Source organism: Sinohyriopsis cumingii, chromosome 4 (genome assembly GCF_028554795.1).
Source record: "Sinohyriopsis cumingii isolate HCF-2022 chromosome 4, ASM2855479v2, whole genome shotgun sequence".
Classification (NCBI taxonomy): domain Eukaryota; kingdom Metazoa; phylum Mollusca; class Bivalvia; order Unionida; family Unionidae; genus Sinohyriopsis; species Sinohyriopsis cumingii.
Window position 1 is genome coordinate 111,816,114 of NC_142964.1, and position 18,454 is coordinate 111,834,567.

At 34.8% G+C, this 18,454-nt stretch overlaps 1 protein-coding gene across 5 annotated transcripts in view; it reads left to right on the top strand.

Moving 5' to 3' along the window:
- The window catches only part of LOC149801896 (uncharacterized), a 51,102-nt gene that overhangs the window by 8,270 nt on the left and 24,378 nt on the right, over positions 1-18,454 (top strand). The gene's annotated exons all lie outside the window — the stretch shown is intronic.

Here is an 18,454-nt window from a genome sequence, read left to right on the forward strand (position 1 = left end):
CTCAAAGTCAATATTGTTTCTTGCATTGATTACTCATAGCACACAGCATAAACCTAGATCTGTCAGGGCATTATGTGACGGAAGATCTGGGTCTATGCAGTTTTGATCTTGAACTCGGCTTATAAGAGAGTGTAGACGGTAAAAGTAATAGTCATTGGACCTTTTCGCACATGAGAGCTATATGTACCGTATGCACGCAGAAGCACACGAGAACGCACACCTCAACCGACAACATCAAAAGCGTTAACAGCAACTGAATTTTCTCTGAGAATAAATAATAATCTGATGTAATTTACGTGTTTATTCCAGAACTTAATCCCTTTTCTAATGTTATTTAGTATATATGCATAAATGTACGTGGCTTTGTTCACATACATCATTTTGGGCTAGCAGCAGTTCTATGTGGTGAATCTCATGATGTATGGTCTAATAGACAGTTGTTGTATCGTGCTTGTAAACGCCTTCAACTAGGACAGATTGCCATAAAATTTGTAGGAATGTTAATTCTTTCCCGTTCTTGACAAACGTTTGAGGCAGCTTGCATGAGATTTTCGCCTCTTGAATATTATATACAGTTAATTCATCACTTTGGGATAACCAATTTTCGTGGTTTTCATTCTTGCTATAACACAACGAGCTTAGCATCCCAATGAACAATTGTCAAGACAACCACTTCCACAATCAACGAATATCGGAGCATCAAAAATGTTATTGGCAAAACCATGAAAACTGAAAACAGCTAAAATACAGCAGATAAAGTCTTACAAGACACCAATAGTAATCACAAACGTCGTGTACAAAGACTGACGGTCCTTTCATAACGGTTTTTTTTAGTGGTTAATCTAATACAGAATCAAACTTTGTAGTCTATTAAAACAGATGATCTGTAAGATGGGTGGTCTTTAGTTCAGGTTAGATTATACATGAATTCACGTTAATCGATTTCACTTGTACGTGATTGTAACTAGATAACCCGTTAGTCATCACCGTGTGATTTTATTCGGTTTAACCAAACACACACACACACACACACACACGCTCTCTCTCTCTCTCTCTCTCACACACACACACACACACACACACACACACACACACACACACATTTAATAAAATAAAACCAATTTTTAAGTAGTGATTATTTGGAAAATCTTTATGAAAATAGTTCACGAAAGGGTACACTGAATAATTTTCTGTTATTTATTATTAGAAATCGTTATAATGAATACGTTTGTTTTGGACGAAATACACAGCTTAAATGTTGAATAAGACGAATCAATTACCAAAGCTCTTAACAAAATTTTCCTTACAGCTCAGGCCAAGCAGTTTCCATGCATTGTACGTAATGTTGACGTCGGTTTGCCATTTTCTGCAGAAATATGAATTAGTTTTGACTTTGAGCTGGGGGGGGGGTATATATTTTGGCCTGATAAATCTGAAGGTCGGTAAAAATGAGTTAATTAGATAAAGAATTTTTTCGAAGGTTACGGAAAGGAGATACATATAATTCGATAATCGTTGCGATATTTTAATGAATTGCTCATTTCTGGAATTCTGCACTTGATAGAGTTGATACCAGTCGAGTTCTGCATATTTAGTGGAGGATGGACAGAGAACGTTCCTTTACTTTCGAATTTTATTGCATAGTAGCTCAGAGAGAGAGAGAGAGAGAGAGAGAGAGAGAGAGAGATGAAACTGGTCTTTAAAAACACTATTTTGAACTGAATATTTTATGGAATGCCATACAAATTATTTGTCATGCATATCTTTTCTGTCTTTCTTTCTCTATTTCCGTCTTCTTCCAAGTCTGCATAGAGATAGCAAACAAACTTGTTGAATCAATGTTTCACACATGAGATTCCGGAGGTGTTTAAATGCATAAATAATTAATCAAATGATTTTTTAATTGTAATAAGCATGTGAAAGGATGAAAGTCAAAAACATTTTAACCGTGCTTGCTATATGTTTGAGCTGAATTAAAAAAAATGTAGAAAATTTGGATTTGGGAAGACGTATTACCGATGCAGCTTTCGAATACTGCCATTTCGTGCTGTACCAGTTCTATCAAGCTTTTCACATCAGTGCCACTTGTAGAGAAATCCCATTGAAAACATCCACAGTGTAGAGTTTTTATTAGGCATTTTGCATGTAATACTTCTAATATGTATTGGATTGACTTGAAGACATTTAGAAGAAAACTACATGCAGCTGTACTTGATTTAAAGTCGTGTATCCTGTTGACTTTTTCAGCATATTCACAAATAACACATCACAGAGAGAGAGAGAGAGAGACAGACAGACAGACAGACAGACAGAGAGACAGACAGAGAGACAGACAGAGAGACATATAGACAGAGAAAGAGAGAGTATCTAATAGTTGACCGTATTAGTACCAATTAGACCTAAACCACGTACCGGGTTGCATGTTTGCGCTACATCGAAAACAAACTTTGACATTAATAAACGATGACTCCACAAAAGTTACTTGTATGTTGTTTGCACTTAAGCGAGTACATGTAAGCACAAATATTCTTATCAAAGGCGTGGTTGCTAGGTAGAGATTGAAATTGGCTACCCATAGCATTATGCTGTCGAGTATTGTTATCAAATTGCGACAGATAGTGAATTGATCAAAGCTATTGTCTACCTTTGCATGTTTTTCTTGATACAAAAATTTCCATGTCTGAAATCGCTGTCTAGTATCACGGAGCCGTGATTATTTAGTACAAATCTGGACAAAATTATTTCTGTGAATATCGTTCAGCTTTCATCCTACCTTTCAGCACAAACATACTTTTCATATGAGTTAATGTTACAAAGATTACTACTGATAAACATTATTTTCGTTTTTCGGTACATTACGTTGTGATCTAACTCTTGCAAACACATATACACGGGGCTGCTTTTGTAAGCTATCTAAAGGTCTTAATCAGTATGTACTCTGGATGAGTTTAATAAGTGTATAAAATAGTATAGAAGTTATAATTCCTCGAGTCAGTTGCATACATGCCATGTTTTCAGATTGTCTGAGATTGCATGTAAAAGGGGTATCTGATTTGTAGAGATGATATTAAATCGCATAAAATTAAATTACACAGAAATACTATGGGTAATCGTTATTTATTTATTTATTCAATAATTTTATAAAAGGAAAACAAGCTGAGAATATGGGCATAATATTTTTTTCTCGCTTGCACTAGAAATAACATAACTCTGTACAGAGACTGGGTTGGGCAGGTTTTGTAATACTGGGCGAATAGGGAAATTGGATTGGGCGGGTTTTGTAGTACTGGGTCTTTTCTTGTCTGAAAAGTATGATACAATCGCGATTTATGTCATTTTTTTAATCTCAAGGTTAACGTGCCTGCCAGACAATCGACAGTTTTCCTCACAGCTCTTATCATGACCAATTCATTTATTATTAATACACTCTGTCGGTTACCTTTAAACTGCCTCCTTGCCAGTCTTTCTACGACGATCTTATAAGAACGGGGATTTAACACGCTATTCTCTCTCTCTCTCTCTCTCTCTCTCTCTCATGCAGTTGCTGACTCCGTCCCTTTCGCATAAGCACACACACACACACACACACACACACACACACACACACACACATATATATATATATATATATATATATATATATATATATATATATATATATATATATATATATATATATATATATATATATATATATATATATATAATTTTGTTAAGTAAATATAATTAGTTTATACGACATTACATTCAGTGTGTAAGAACTGGCCACTAGTGCGTACAGCATCATCCATATACCACATCCCAGCGGTGTAAGAATAGGTCAGGTTTACCTAAAGTACCCATAATATGCGATGTGCAAAGCGTAAGCGTATACAACATATATAACACGCCAAGTGTATGCAGAGATCATTATTGCCTACAGCACCATCAATGTACGACACGTCAAGTGTACGCGTATACAATCATCTACAGCATGCAAGTGTAAACTTAGGCCGCTATTGTCCACAGAACCGTCTATATACGACATACCAAGTGTAAGTATAGCCCACAACAGCTTTCAACGTCGTCTGTATGCGACATGCCAAGTGTAAGTACAGGTCACAACTTCTTACAGCACCGTCCATATACAACATGCCAAGTGTAAATATATGCCACTATTTTCCACAGCATCGTCCAAATACAACATTCCAAGTGTAAGTATAAACCATAATTGCTTACAGCACAATCTATACACAACATGCCAAGTGTTAGCATAGGCCACCACTGCCCACAACACAGTTCATATACAACATACCAAACACAGGTATAGGCCACAAATGCTTATATTACCATATATATGCAGCATGCCAAGTGGAAGCCTAGGCCACTATTGCCCACAGTACCACCCATACAATATACCAAATGTAAACATATGCCACAATTGCTTACAGCACCGTCCATACACAACATGCCAAGTGAACGCATAGGCCACAGTTGCTTACAGCACCGTCCATACACAACATGCCAAGTGAACGCATAGGCCACTATTGCTTGCAGCACCGTCCATACACAACATGCCAAGTGCAAGCATAGGCCACTATTGCTCTTTACTTAATGTTTGATTGTATCAACTAAAAAAGGTAAACATTAGTTGTAGAGATGCAATGTAATTTAATGGTTTTAAGATTGATAAATTCAAATAAATATCCAATTTATTTTAGAGCAATGGATAAAACAAGTTATTTATTGTGTAAGAGGATCGTGGGTGTCATCTCAAAGTGCTATCATTTCAAAGTTTACATTACCTCATCTCATCTCTCTCTCTCTCTCTCTCTCTCTCTCTCTCTCTCTCTCCTACGTAAAATAAAATAATAAAGGATCAACCCTTTATCTATTTATCTGTAGGGTAAACACATACTAATCTCATGTTCACCCATAGTGAAATTTTAATGTTAATAAGTGAAGCTTAATAGAAGGTTCAGCATGGACATGGAAGACAGATGGACCCACACACATAGATGAAGAAAGTACATCCTATATACCGCCAGCTTGTTGACATGAAAGTATGAAATGAACTGTTTTGAACAGGTCGCAAGTCTTTACTTTTCAAGAAACGAGGTGAACTTTACTGGAGTTAATGAAATATATTTTAAACGAAGCAAGTATGGATTATTAGGGTAACGCTGAAATAAAAGTAAAAATTAATTAGAAACAGTCGTAATTTTCAGGTTAAACTGGGTTCAGAGGTTTGTCTCATTGCATTAAACTCAGGGACTGTCCATATACTTTTCAGGAAGGGGGTGGCGGTGGGCTAGAATGTATTAACTCTAAGAAATTTCCTGCCTTCAACTAGCTTGAAAAACTTGTCGATATGATTTGTGAACAAAAACGTATTATATCCATTTTATTAGTTAGAAGCAATTAATTACCCTAAGGTAATAGGAAAAGAAATGTAGTTTGAAAGAGAATCAAAGGTGCACCCTTCCCTTATTGCAAATTAAGTGGTTGCTCCCTTATCAGTTTCTAGTTTTCCATAGATACAGCTATCGCAGAGAATTAAAATTCTTGTAAAATTTCTGTCACTTCATACGTTCATACAGGACAAAGGATAAATGAAAAAATGTAGATATTGTAGTGTCATTTCTCACTTCTTTTTTATAAAGTTCGCAGTAGTTGGAACACTCCTCAATGTCTTATCCTATTTCACAAATGTACGTGTGAAGAGTTCTTTGGAACCAAAATTTGTGTCATGTTGAATTTATTGATGGCTACGTAAAATATCTTAATAAAACCATCACGTATGCATGTACTTCGCTTTTATAAATCATTAACCCCACACTGATATTGCGACATGCACAGAAAATCCATGAAAATTCCACAACAAAGGTGGCGAAGATGCACATTCTCAAAGCACCCAAAATTTCACATCGTTGTCGCCTGGTTTGATGGTAAAAGCATACAAAATAACCTTCCCAAAGTCTGCAATCTAAATTTTGATTCATTTTAATTTAATCAAGAGGTACAGACAGACTGACAGACAGGAAGACACAATCCACAATTTTTTAGAAAGATGCATGGGGATAAAAGTCTAGTTAATTTTTTTATATATACTTATTTAAACATGACTTTCAATGATAATTAGAACAAGTTTTTAATTGCTATCAATATTTAGAGAAAAATCTATGGTTAACAAATGACGCCTTCTCTGCTTTTCGTGAGATGAAAAACACAAAACAAATTTACATATATAATGATATATCCAATAACCGCACACGTTAACTTAATGATATACCCAATAACCACACAAGTTAACTTGATGATATACCCAATAACCACACACGTTAACTTAATGATATACCCAATAACCACACACGTTAACTTAATGATATACCCAATAACCACACACGTTAACTTAATGATATACCCAATAACCATACACGTTAACTTAATGATATAACCAATAACCACACACGTTAACTTAATGATACACCCAATAACCACACACGTTAACTCAGTGATATACCCAATAACCACACACGTTATCTATTATAACAAGACTTTTATTTTTATTTTCGTTACTAATTATACTTTCTCTACATCTACAAACAACGTAAACTCTAGCTAAAACATTATTTTCCATCTTCCCTATTAATGATATTCCAATTGTCTTTCAATTTTTCATAAAATATAAATTTTTCTTTCAATTGTTGTGATGTACTTATGCATAGAGAATGGTGAACGGAAAACTGTAAATAGCAATATATGCCCGTTGCAGTTGAATATTATTATATTTATTATTATTATTATTATTATTACTTTAAATTTCTTAATTAGAAAAAAATAAAACTTTTACAGTTTGATGTTTTTGTGTGAAACTGTCAGTCGTTATTTCATTATAAAAATAGTAATAAAAATCAACTGAAGTTCTTTCTTTCAGATAATAATTAAAAAAGATACTGAAATTATTATATATAATACTATGATGCTGGACAGAACGCTGTTTTACATCCAAACATGCATGCAAACTATAATTTTCCTTTTTCCGTGAACATATATTTAAGTGTATATACATATAATCCTTCACCATTGACTGATAAGCTTATCTTAGTGTAAGCTAAGTTCACACTGAGTCTAAACGGGCAGGTTGGTTGTTGATTTTAATACATGGGAGTAATTGCCAGCTAATTTCGCTTGAATATTCTGTTAAACATAGTTTTAAAGGTCTTTTTTGACACTATACATGAAAAAAAAAAAGAAAATAAAAATAATTATGATGCATGTTACCCTGCTCAATGCATCTGCAGTACATGCAATGCGCAACGAAGAAATGTTGAATATAAAAATTGAACTGGAGCTTGACAAAAACAGTTTTCTGAATTAAACAATTTAACGGTATTTGGTTTGGTAGATAACACGCAATGCAGTCATGAACTCGTTTAAAGTTTAATAGGATGTGTAATATATTTACACCTTCACTATCTACGTTAAAATTTAGTATCGATAGCTTTATCCATTATATCAAATGCATATCCATTCTTCCATCACTCCATTATATCAAATACATATCCATTATTCCATCACTCCATTATGTCAAATGCATATCCATTCTTCCATCACTCCATTATATCAAATACATATCCATTATTCCATCACTCCATTATGTCAAATGTACATCCATTATTTCATCACTCCATTATATCAAATGCACATCCATTCTTCCATCACTCCATTATATCAAATGCACATCCATTCTTCCATCACTCCATTATACCAAATGCATATCCATTATTCCATCACTCCATTATATCAAATGCACATCCATTATTCCATCACTCCATTATACCAAATGCATATCCATTCTTCCATCACTCCATTATCTCAAATGCATATTCATTCTTCCATCACTCCATTATATCAAATGCATATCTATTATTCCATCACTCCATTATATCAAATGCATATCCATTACTCCATCACTCCATTATATCAAATGCATATCCATTCTTCCATCACTCCATTATATCAAATGCATATCCACTATTCCATCACTCCTTTATATCAAATGCACATCCATTATTCCATCACTCCATTATACCAAATGCATATCCACTATTCCATCACTCCATTCTATCAAATGCATATCCACTATTCCATCACTCCTTTATATCAAATGCACATCCATTATTCCATCACTCCATTATACCAAATGCATATCCACTATTCCATCACTCCATTATATCAAATGCACATCCATTATTCCATCACTCCATTATATCAAATGCATATCCATTCTTCCATCACTCTATTATATCAAATGCACATCCATTCTTCCATCACTCTATTATACCAAATGCATATCCATTATTCCATCACTCCATTATATCAAATGCACATCCATTCTTCCATCACTCCATTATACCAAATGCATATCCATTCTTCCATCACTCCATTATATCAAATGCATATCCATTCTTCCATCACTCCATTATATCAAATGCATATCCATTACTCCATCACTCCATTATACCAAATGCATATCTATTATTCCATCACTCCATTATATCAAATGCATATCCATTCTTCCATCACTCCATTATATCAAATGCATATCCATTCTTCCATCACTCTATTATACCAAATGCATATCCATTACTCCATCACTCCATTATGCCAAATGCATATCTATTATTCCATCACTCCATTATACCAAATGCATATCCATTCTTCCATCACTCCATTATATCAAATGCATATCCATTCTTCCATCACTCCATTATATCAAATGCATATCCATTACTCCATCACTCCATTATACCAAATGCATATCTATTATTCCATCACTCCATTATATCAAATGCATATCCATTATTCCATCACTCCATTATATCAAATGCATATCCATTCTTCCATCACTCCATTATATCAAATGCATATCCATTCTTCCATCACTCCATTATATCAAATGCATATCCATTACTCCATCACTCCATTATACCAAATGCATATCTATTATTCCATCACTCCATTATATCAAATGCATATCTATTATTCCATCACTCCATTATATCAAATGCATATCCATTATTCCATCACTCCATTATATCAAATACACATTCATTCTTCCATCTCTATTTCGGATCAGACTATCACTGTGATTTAAACTTGCTGCAGTCATCGATTCGAAACCGTGCCATTAACGAGGTAGTTAATAGTCGAGCGTTGCAATGAACTGTTTTCAGACGCTCTTTTTCTCTTGAATGAAATAAAGCAATTTTTCCATAGCTTGGAAGCATCAAGCTCCCTTGTATCTGTTGTACTTTCTGCTACTTCATTCTCTGTCTGCTTGACGAAACTACTGAACAGACGGGTTTTCAACAAAATAAATTTTTTCTTCTTCTGGGATGTGGGTTTTCGTCACTCTGATGTTTATGTGGAATCATCAACGTCAACCGTAACAGCCGCAATTGTTTGAATATGTATACCTTGTACATGTGTTCTATTTTAAAAAAAAAAAAAAAAAAAAAATCAAAAACAAGGTTGACGCTTTTCAAATATGAAAGTTTGGCTTTAATTATCTAGCTAAACCAAATTATTAAAAATACTTTACGGGTCAGAAATTTGTGTTTCACAAGGGTTAAAATTCCCTTGAGTTTTCTGGAATTTTTTTTTCTTCTTCATAGGGGCCCCGAGTGGCCGAGTGGTCTAAAGCGCTTACCGTTACGGATCACTGCCATCTCACCTCTGTCTGCGTCGGTTCGAGTCTCGGATTCGACTAATGTGGTTATGTGAGAAAGCTTGCCAGTAGCTTCTCGTGGGTCGGTGGTTCTTTCCGGGGGTTTCCGGGTTCTTCCTCCACCATTAATACTGGCCGCCATGTATAGCCTATCTTGTGCTGAAAAATGGCGTTAAGCCCTACAACAACAACAACAATCTTCTTCGTATGATGAAGCTGAGTTCCTTTAAACTACAATAGACATGACGAGGTCTTTATATTACGCACTTGATCAAGACGACGTATGTTACGTCACAAAGACCGATTCCAATTTGTTGACATGATGACAAATTTTTATATTTGGATTGCTATATTGTGGCTACATTTCAGCAAGACAACACGATCATGTCTATATATTAAAATCGGAAACTCGTCTTGTTGACGGTAACTTGTTTTGATGACGGTAACATGCCTTGCTTACGTTAAAGACGCCATTTTTATCAAATATTCTTTATAAATATCTCGTCATTATGATGGAAGATTATTGACTTCCATACGTCACTGTTACCCTCTGACAGGACATTTTATGGCTTATTCTCGTTTTTTTAAAAATAAAACCCTAAAAAAGCGTCATTACAAAAACCTTCCATATGTCTCCTATACCAATATTATACTGACCTGAGTGATGTTGTTGTAGTAGGGTTTAACGCCATTTTTAAACAGAGGATGAGCTATACGTGGCGGCCAGACCTGAGTGCAAATATAGGTTTGCTGAATTAAGTGTAATAAAACAAGTTTGAGAAAGACATTTCAAGCAAGCGACAAAATTTACAATTTCAAACCTCCAGAGAAAATTAATATCCATGCGACGTAATAATTACGAATGTTTATCGTAATTATATCCTAGCCATTGTTACTAGAAGCAAAGTAAAGTAATATTAATTAGAAGCAAAGTAAATTAATATTAATTAACAACCGACTTTATTTCTGATTTAAAATAATCCATAGACTGGAGCCTACATAAGTATTGGTTGGTGTTAAGTGTACTTCCTTTAATATTTGTAAATTTGTTGCTATTTAACACCTCAGTGGGAAGTCCAAACAATTTACCAGAATACGAGTACGGTATAATACTCTTCGTTTTTAATAAATGTAGTAAACTGCCATGTTTATTACGGCATAACGTTTTTTATTCACTAGATATTACTAATCTCATTGCCTGGCAGACCACGCGAGGCGTGCTTACTGTTTCAGTCACCTATCGTACATATTCGTTTGGTGTAAAATATGTTTAAATCATGGCCTATATACATTAAATCTAAATGAGGGCCATACGCTACACTTGAAGGAATTGCCATCACTTTATCTGGGCAAAATATCGGGTAGTTGCGAATGAAAAATAATTGAATGCATTCGCAACTTATCTGTTAATCTTTGTTTCGTGAATAACCGAGGTGGTCCGAAAAACAGCTAATGGTAGCTTTCAACATACATTTGAGGTATGATCCGTAGAATTCACATCCAAGCTGCGAATAACAGATTTTGCGCAAACGTGTAAGATTTTAGATACATGTGCCTCTTGGATTTGGTGTTAGGAGACAGTTTAGTGGTATGTTGCGCTTCACGATACTGCAAAATATATAGGCTATATCAAGGCATGCAGAGTAAAATGTATTGTACAAGGAAACGCCATGTTAGTAGATTCGGATTCGTTAGATTGTGCGAATCTAACCCGCACCATTCTGGTCATGAATCCAACGCCTTAAACAGAGCACCGCAGTGGCTCCACTGTTGTGTCGGAGTTATGGGACAAAATAAGGGATGAGAGGGAATAAGTGAAAGATAAAAGCGCAGAACGACTTTACTGCAGATGTTTGTATTTTCCTTTTACCTATTTTCCCAAGATGAACTACTTTTACTACTATTAAAACCTGTTCTGATCCGCCTTCAGTATCTGGTGCTTTTTGGGGGATTTTTTTGGTTGCTGACCTGTAAACACCGAAAATCGTGATTTGCATGCCAAAGGCTTTCACAACTCTGAGGAGAGATCATATCATGATCTTAGACATTACTCTTAAGACGCACGTGATTACACAAGAATCATTAAATGGTTGCACAGAAATCATCAGATGATTACACAGAAATCATCAGATGATTACACAAGCGTCATTAGATGATTACATAAGAATCATTAGATGATTGGACAATAATCATTAGATGACAACACATCAATCATTAGATGATTACACAGAAATCATTAGATGATTATACAAGCATCATTAGATGACAACACAACAATCATTAGATGATTACACAGAAATCATTAGATGACAACACAACAATCATTAGATGATTACACAGAAATCACTGGATGATTACACAAGAACTATTAGATGATTACACAAGAATCACTAGACTATGAAATCACTGAACAGGAATTTCGCAGCCCACTTCGAACCATAAGAAAGTCAAAAAGCGCCTAGTCATTATTTCCTTCAAAACGAAGAGATTGTCTAAGATGGTTCTCAACTAAATAAAGCAATCTAGAAAAAATTTCAACTCGATATTAAAATACGAGGAGGATATACCAGATATATATCACTTGGCATGTTGTATTCATCTACAACGGTAAACGGAAAAGAAGAACTGAAACTGATGGTTATCCACTAATATCGACCAGCGTTGTAAAATAATGTAAGAAAACTGTGCAAGAAAATATTAATATGTGTTGGGTGACAAATTAAACCCTATTCACTAATCCACAACATCAAGTCTTTCAAAAGAACCTAAGCTGCCCCGGTCCTCTTTGAGTCGCCAGGATGTCATTAATTACAAACTCCTACTGTGTTAGTCCTGCCTATGCTATCTTTCCGGTGCTCAAAATGCTTTCGACATCGTTTGGCACATTGCACAGCCATGGACAAAGTGATGTGGTGGTTAGCAATTGACAGTATAGACGGGTCAATATCAGGCAAGGAGAAAGGAGTCATGTCATTTTTTAAACGTGGTATGTATAATCGATCTTCTGGTGACTTAGTAGAAAGCAAACTAGGGACGTTACGAGTATTGTTGCCTTATACTTGCAGCTGACCTTACATGCCTGCCAAATGCTCCAAATAACATAGCAAAAATTTTAAGAAAATTTTCTCAAATATTCTTAAAAAATGGCACTGCAAAACAAATAATACAAAGTCATATAGTATTATTTTGGGCAAGAGAAAAAGTTTTAATTATAAGCTGTCGATAACATTTGGCGAGGAAATAATCAACGAAACAGACTAGATTACTCGTCTAAGAAAACTACAGAATGGGTAATTTTGTTCATGTAACCATACCCACAACATATGTAAAAGAGTTAGACATATTTTTCTTCATGCAAATGATGCGATATGTACCTCCAACCTAAACCCAATAACAACCGCCGGTTTATATAACAAGATCGTTATTGCAGCTGTACTGTACGGCAGAGAACTTTGGAAATAGCTTAAAAAAAGAAACATATCTGAGCTCAACAAGTTGCAACACTTAATTGCAAAGATAATATCAAACAAAAAGCCATTCAGCATTTATTGAAAAAAATGCACTCAGCCATGTGCGAGTCAGAGCTGATTATAGGAATTACAACCGAAATCAATCGGCGTAAAGTCCTCATCCCAGGTAAGCTCTTCACTCTGCCCATTAACATCATCTCCAAGCTAATCTATCTCGTACGTCTTACGTGTACTTAGACAGTACCAAATCTGTACAAAAACGTTTTATTCCGGATATTTGGAATTTAGTTCAGAAATATGAGCTTTCATACTTTTTTTTTAAAATGGAATTTCATTCATTAAATCAATATTCCGTAACACATTTCAGTTGAAACAATTGGTCAACATGGCTATATTTGAAAAGGAAGAGACTGTTTGGCGTTACATATCGAACAGACAACGTGATTCTTTTACGATTCTACCATTTTCTAAACACTTTGAAACACAAATTTGACCTTTCATCTTGTGCTATACTGCGAAGAATAAGTAAGAACGTAAATTAACCAGGTGTATATATGTGGTTATTAAAGCTGAGACCTTGCGTTTTTCAAATGATGTCAGCAGTATATCGACCTACTTTAGCATGTAGCCACATGATGTATATATAAGTTAAACAACTTACCAACGACCTTCAACCAAAATAACTACGAGCCACATTTATAAAAACGGTTTACGAAATGACCTCTAAACTTGACTGGATAAAGAACTACTTCATCATTTCAGTTCTGTTCATTCCACTTTCTCGTCATGTTATCATGAGTGTATTTCTTTGCCAGACAACTAAAAGTTTTGTCAAAAAGCAAAACTTCCAAGATCGGCTGGTTCCAAAACTTTTCAACCGATACAATTCATTTTTAAAAAATAAAACCTTTGTTGTTAATGTATTTGAACCGTAATGATAAACTTCATTCAGATTTATGTACACTTATTATTTGCCACTATGTTTGCATGCACCTTTTGTCTGTAGATACCCCATTTGTTCCTTCTTCATCTGTATTAGTTTAACTGGTATAATTCCCTGTCTAGACTATTTACCGTGATCATCAATGTAATTGTTAAATGTCTTACTGTTTTATTCCGTATTCATATTCGCAAAATTTAACTTTACGTAATGGAGGAAATAAACATTGGTTGGTTGCGAGGATAACGCTGAAGCACACTTGTCTCGATAAAGGACACGCTCCTCTTACGGAGAGTACTTGATTAACACAGTTTTGTTATTTTAAGTACTTTTCACATACACAGCTAGTAAACTGTGAGAGCGTAAATCAAATTTAAGTAAAGAAACTTTGAAACGGTGATAACGAAATTATAATTCCTGTAATTTATATGCCACGAATTATACGACCTATCGGAGCGTGTAACACAGGTTGATTCTTTAATACACTAAAACCAATCGGCTCATGAGTGTTAATGTAAAACACTACATATTTGCAGTGTTTCGAGTTGGAGGGAAAAACGAGTTTGATATGGCTTAAGAGATACTTCGAGGTCGTGAGATCAAGACGAATTGCTACATCATATCAAACGATTTCTTTCGTCTCACTGTGAAGAAAACACAAATGTGGTGTTAGCCTATATATATATATATATATATATATATATATATATGTATATATATATATATATATATATATATATATATATATATATATATATATATATATATATATATATATATATATATATATATATATATATATATATATATATATATATATATATATATATATATATTACTTGCCCACATGCCAAGTTTTGCTATACAGCGTGAATGGAATTCAAAACAATTGCGATTTATCAACGTTTGATTCGGCGTTTTGAAGCATATCGACATGGGACGTCAGTGAAGCCTTCGATAGTTCATTATGAGAGTATGATAAATACAGACTGGACACCAGTATCGAACGCCAGATTAACCTTGTAAAATTAAACTACCGAGCATGGTAATGACATGGCCGATGCCACAAAATATAAACTGATTTGACTGTATGCTTCGTATGAACAATAAATAAATTTTCCGTACAATTTAATTTTCATATGAGCATAAATGTACAAGTAATGAATTCCAAGTCGAATTTTTACTATAGCAATCGCTTTTTAAAATTATTTTTAACGGTGGGTCAATTAGACTTATAAACCTAACATGCTGGTACAGTTCTCAGCCTTGGTTCTCTGCGTTTGACTAGCAAAAGGTTCCACATAGGTAAAAGTGTATATCTATTGGAAAGTACGCGGATGGTCTGAACTGACATTCATGGAGTACGAACACCTTGCCTTAAAGTCTGTGATTGGGTTCGATTGCGATCAGATTAACTCTGTATCGACAGGAGGAGTGGTTCCCACCAATTTATGGCTGCGAATTTAAAGAATATTTTTTTTTCAAAGACTCACGGCCCAGTTTCCACATTTTGATAAGTTTTGCTACCATCAAAAAAATTCACGGCGACCCTCCGCGAGCCTCCAGAACGTCCTGGCTCGCGACCTGGAGGGTTGGGAATCAGTTGACCAGAGTAACTTGATAAACTGCGATCTGAACATCCAGGCCCATTTTGTTCCTCTGGTTACTAATATGGAGGTTGGGAGAAAAAGTGTATTTTGCAGAACTTTGAATACTAAAATTAAAAATAAGTATTACAAAACAAAGATGCAGTTTGGAAGAAATACATTGCACTAATATACCGAACATTGCAGGATGGTTATAGTAGAACTTTACTGGATGATACGAATTTTTTTAAAATCATGAAATAACTATCAGTTTTCTTCTCATACCAGCAAGTTTACACAGTAACCTATTTCTGAGGATCACCTGTTTCCGTTACCTGTTTCCGTTAACGTAAATCGTGATGGTTAAGGCCAGTCACGCGCTTTATGAATTGAAAATTATTTCAGAATATTTTTTTTTCTTGAAAAGAAAATGAAAAACAGAAGTAGAAATTGACGTAATACCGCGATCTTGAAAGGACTGAATAATATAGATACCGGTTCGATCACACGGGTGTACCACGTATACTCAGTTAAACTTCCGACACTAGACTATGGTCGATGTTTGAAATATCTCATTGAGAGTGTGTACGGTTTTTCATAAGTGCGTGCCTTAGGTTTAGAGCAGACAGATTTGTTTTATTACGAAAACCAGGTATTACTTTTAATAGGAAAAGCCAAATAAGAAAGTCAATATTTCCTTGACTATTAAGCCAGAAATTATACATTGGGTTAGACACTTTAATCAGTTCGCCAGTTGCTTAGCTTACGGTCGATACATCATTTCACTCCCGTTCTGATCACATGTAGCTCTGACGTTTATATTTATCAAAAAGGTACAAAGCAGCCATGCCATTGCAGCTGTATCCAGTTATTGTGACAACGGTATCCAACTACTATTTCTGTGCTAAATTGTTTTGATGCAACGGTAATATATTGAATATTGCAACGATAAAATTCACTGTAAAAAATTGGATGCTGTTGCAGTATTTGGATATTGTTCCTGCAATAATTAGAGTTTGACCTTTCTGATGCATTCTAAAGTTGTGTCTTTATTTTCCAATACAATAGTTTTGCCCTATCAGGCTGAAACATGTTATAGTTCTGCACTAATTACAAATGTATGACATACAGTGGCTTACTAAGGGTAAATGGGGCCCCGGGGCGACGATGATGGCCCAAAGGGGTTTGGTGTCATCAGACCTCAAGCACCCGTGGTTTTGGTGCAAAAACCTATGGCACTCAGGGCAACCGCCCCCCCCCCCCCGTTAGTACGCTACAGATGCCATAACCCCTTCCATGTCAATTCAGATGTCATAGGTTACTGATTAACCTTTCACATAATTGATACAGGTATAACATATAACATCATTAACAATACAAGTCAATTCCAAACAAACTGGTGCCTGAAAGACATATGTGACTGCGCCATACTTTGCAGACGAGGATGGGATATATATATATATATATATATATATATATATATATATATATATATATATATATATATATATATATATATATATATATATATATTGCACAATGGGTTTGTAAAAAAAAAAAAATCCGCGGACGCTCATATTTGTTGAGCGTTCAATATATAGTATTCAAATGTTAGAGAATAGTAAAAGGTTGATCATACATTACAACTGTCTTATCGTCAAACACTTTTATTATATTTGCCTTGCTTTTAATTATTTCATTCGCATAAAATATTGCCCGATATAACATGAGACAAAATTTTGGTGAAGAACACCAGGGCATCGCACGTAATCACCTCAGATATCGAACAGGGTACATTGATTTATTTTCCCGATGTGGAGCCCCATCTACGTAATCTGTTTTTGTATTTTTGTAACCAGAGGTTCCGTTCTTGATTACCTTTAAGGAAATATCCGATTGCAACGCCAAGCAACTATTCCATTAAATACACACGCTGCATGTATGTATGTCTGTCTTTATCTGTTTTCCTTTTCAAATGGATAGGTCGTTGCCCCTTGTAAATTATACTTTACAAAGAATATCTTATCAGTACTTACTGACATTTTTAAATTACCTTTCAAATATTCGACACGCGTTTCATGGGACAAATCATGAAAACTGTAAAATCGATGCAGTTGTTGTGAGGATTATGTTTCATTTTTTCTACAGCAATCAGCATACCTTTTGTTTGAGAACTTGCTTCTATGCAGTCTTTTTATGCGTAGATCTATGACACAAAAACATTTGTCGTCCTGGTATGATAAAAAGAAAAATGGAGATATGTAAGCTAATAACTCAATCGGCCATAAACAACACGCATACATACACGCACGCACGCACGCACACACACACACACACACACACACACACCATTTGCCACCTTGTACGGTTACATTGGAAGTTTATTGTGCAGTTTTGATAGTCAGGTGAAACACTTAGTGATTCACGAATATAAAACTTAATATTTGCGGTCACGACGTTGTCCGACCTGAATAACGTTTCATTGGAATGAAACGAGTTAAATCGGAGTACCTAAAGCACTTCGCTTCGGTTTTCTCAACATTTGTTCACTTCTTCCGACATAAATAAATTGGTAGTTGTTCACCAACAGCCTTTATTTAATTACAACCTGGTAGTACACTTCTAACTTTGCAAGCAGTTGAAAATGTTAAGTATCAAAAAGTAATTTGTTTTTAAATTTTCTCAATCAATTAATTTTAATTAGGTCTCTTTAGCCTAATCACCGGATATCAATTTTGGCGTTCGT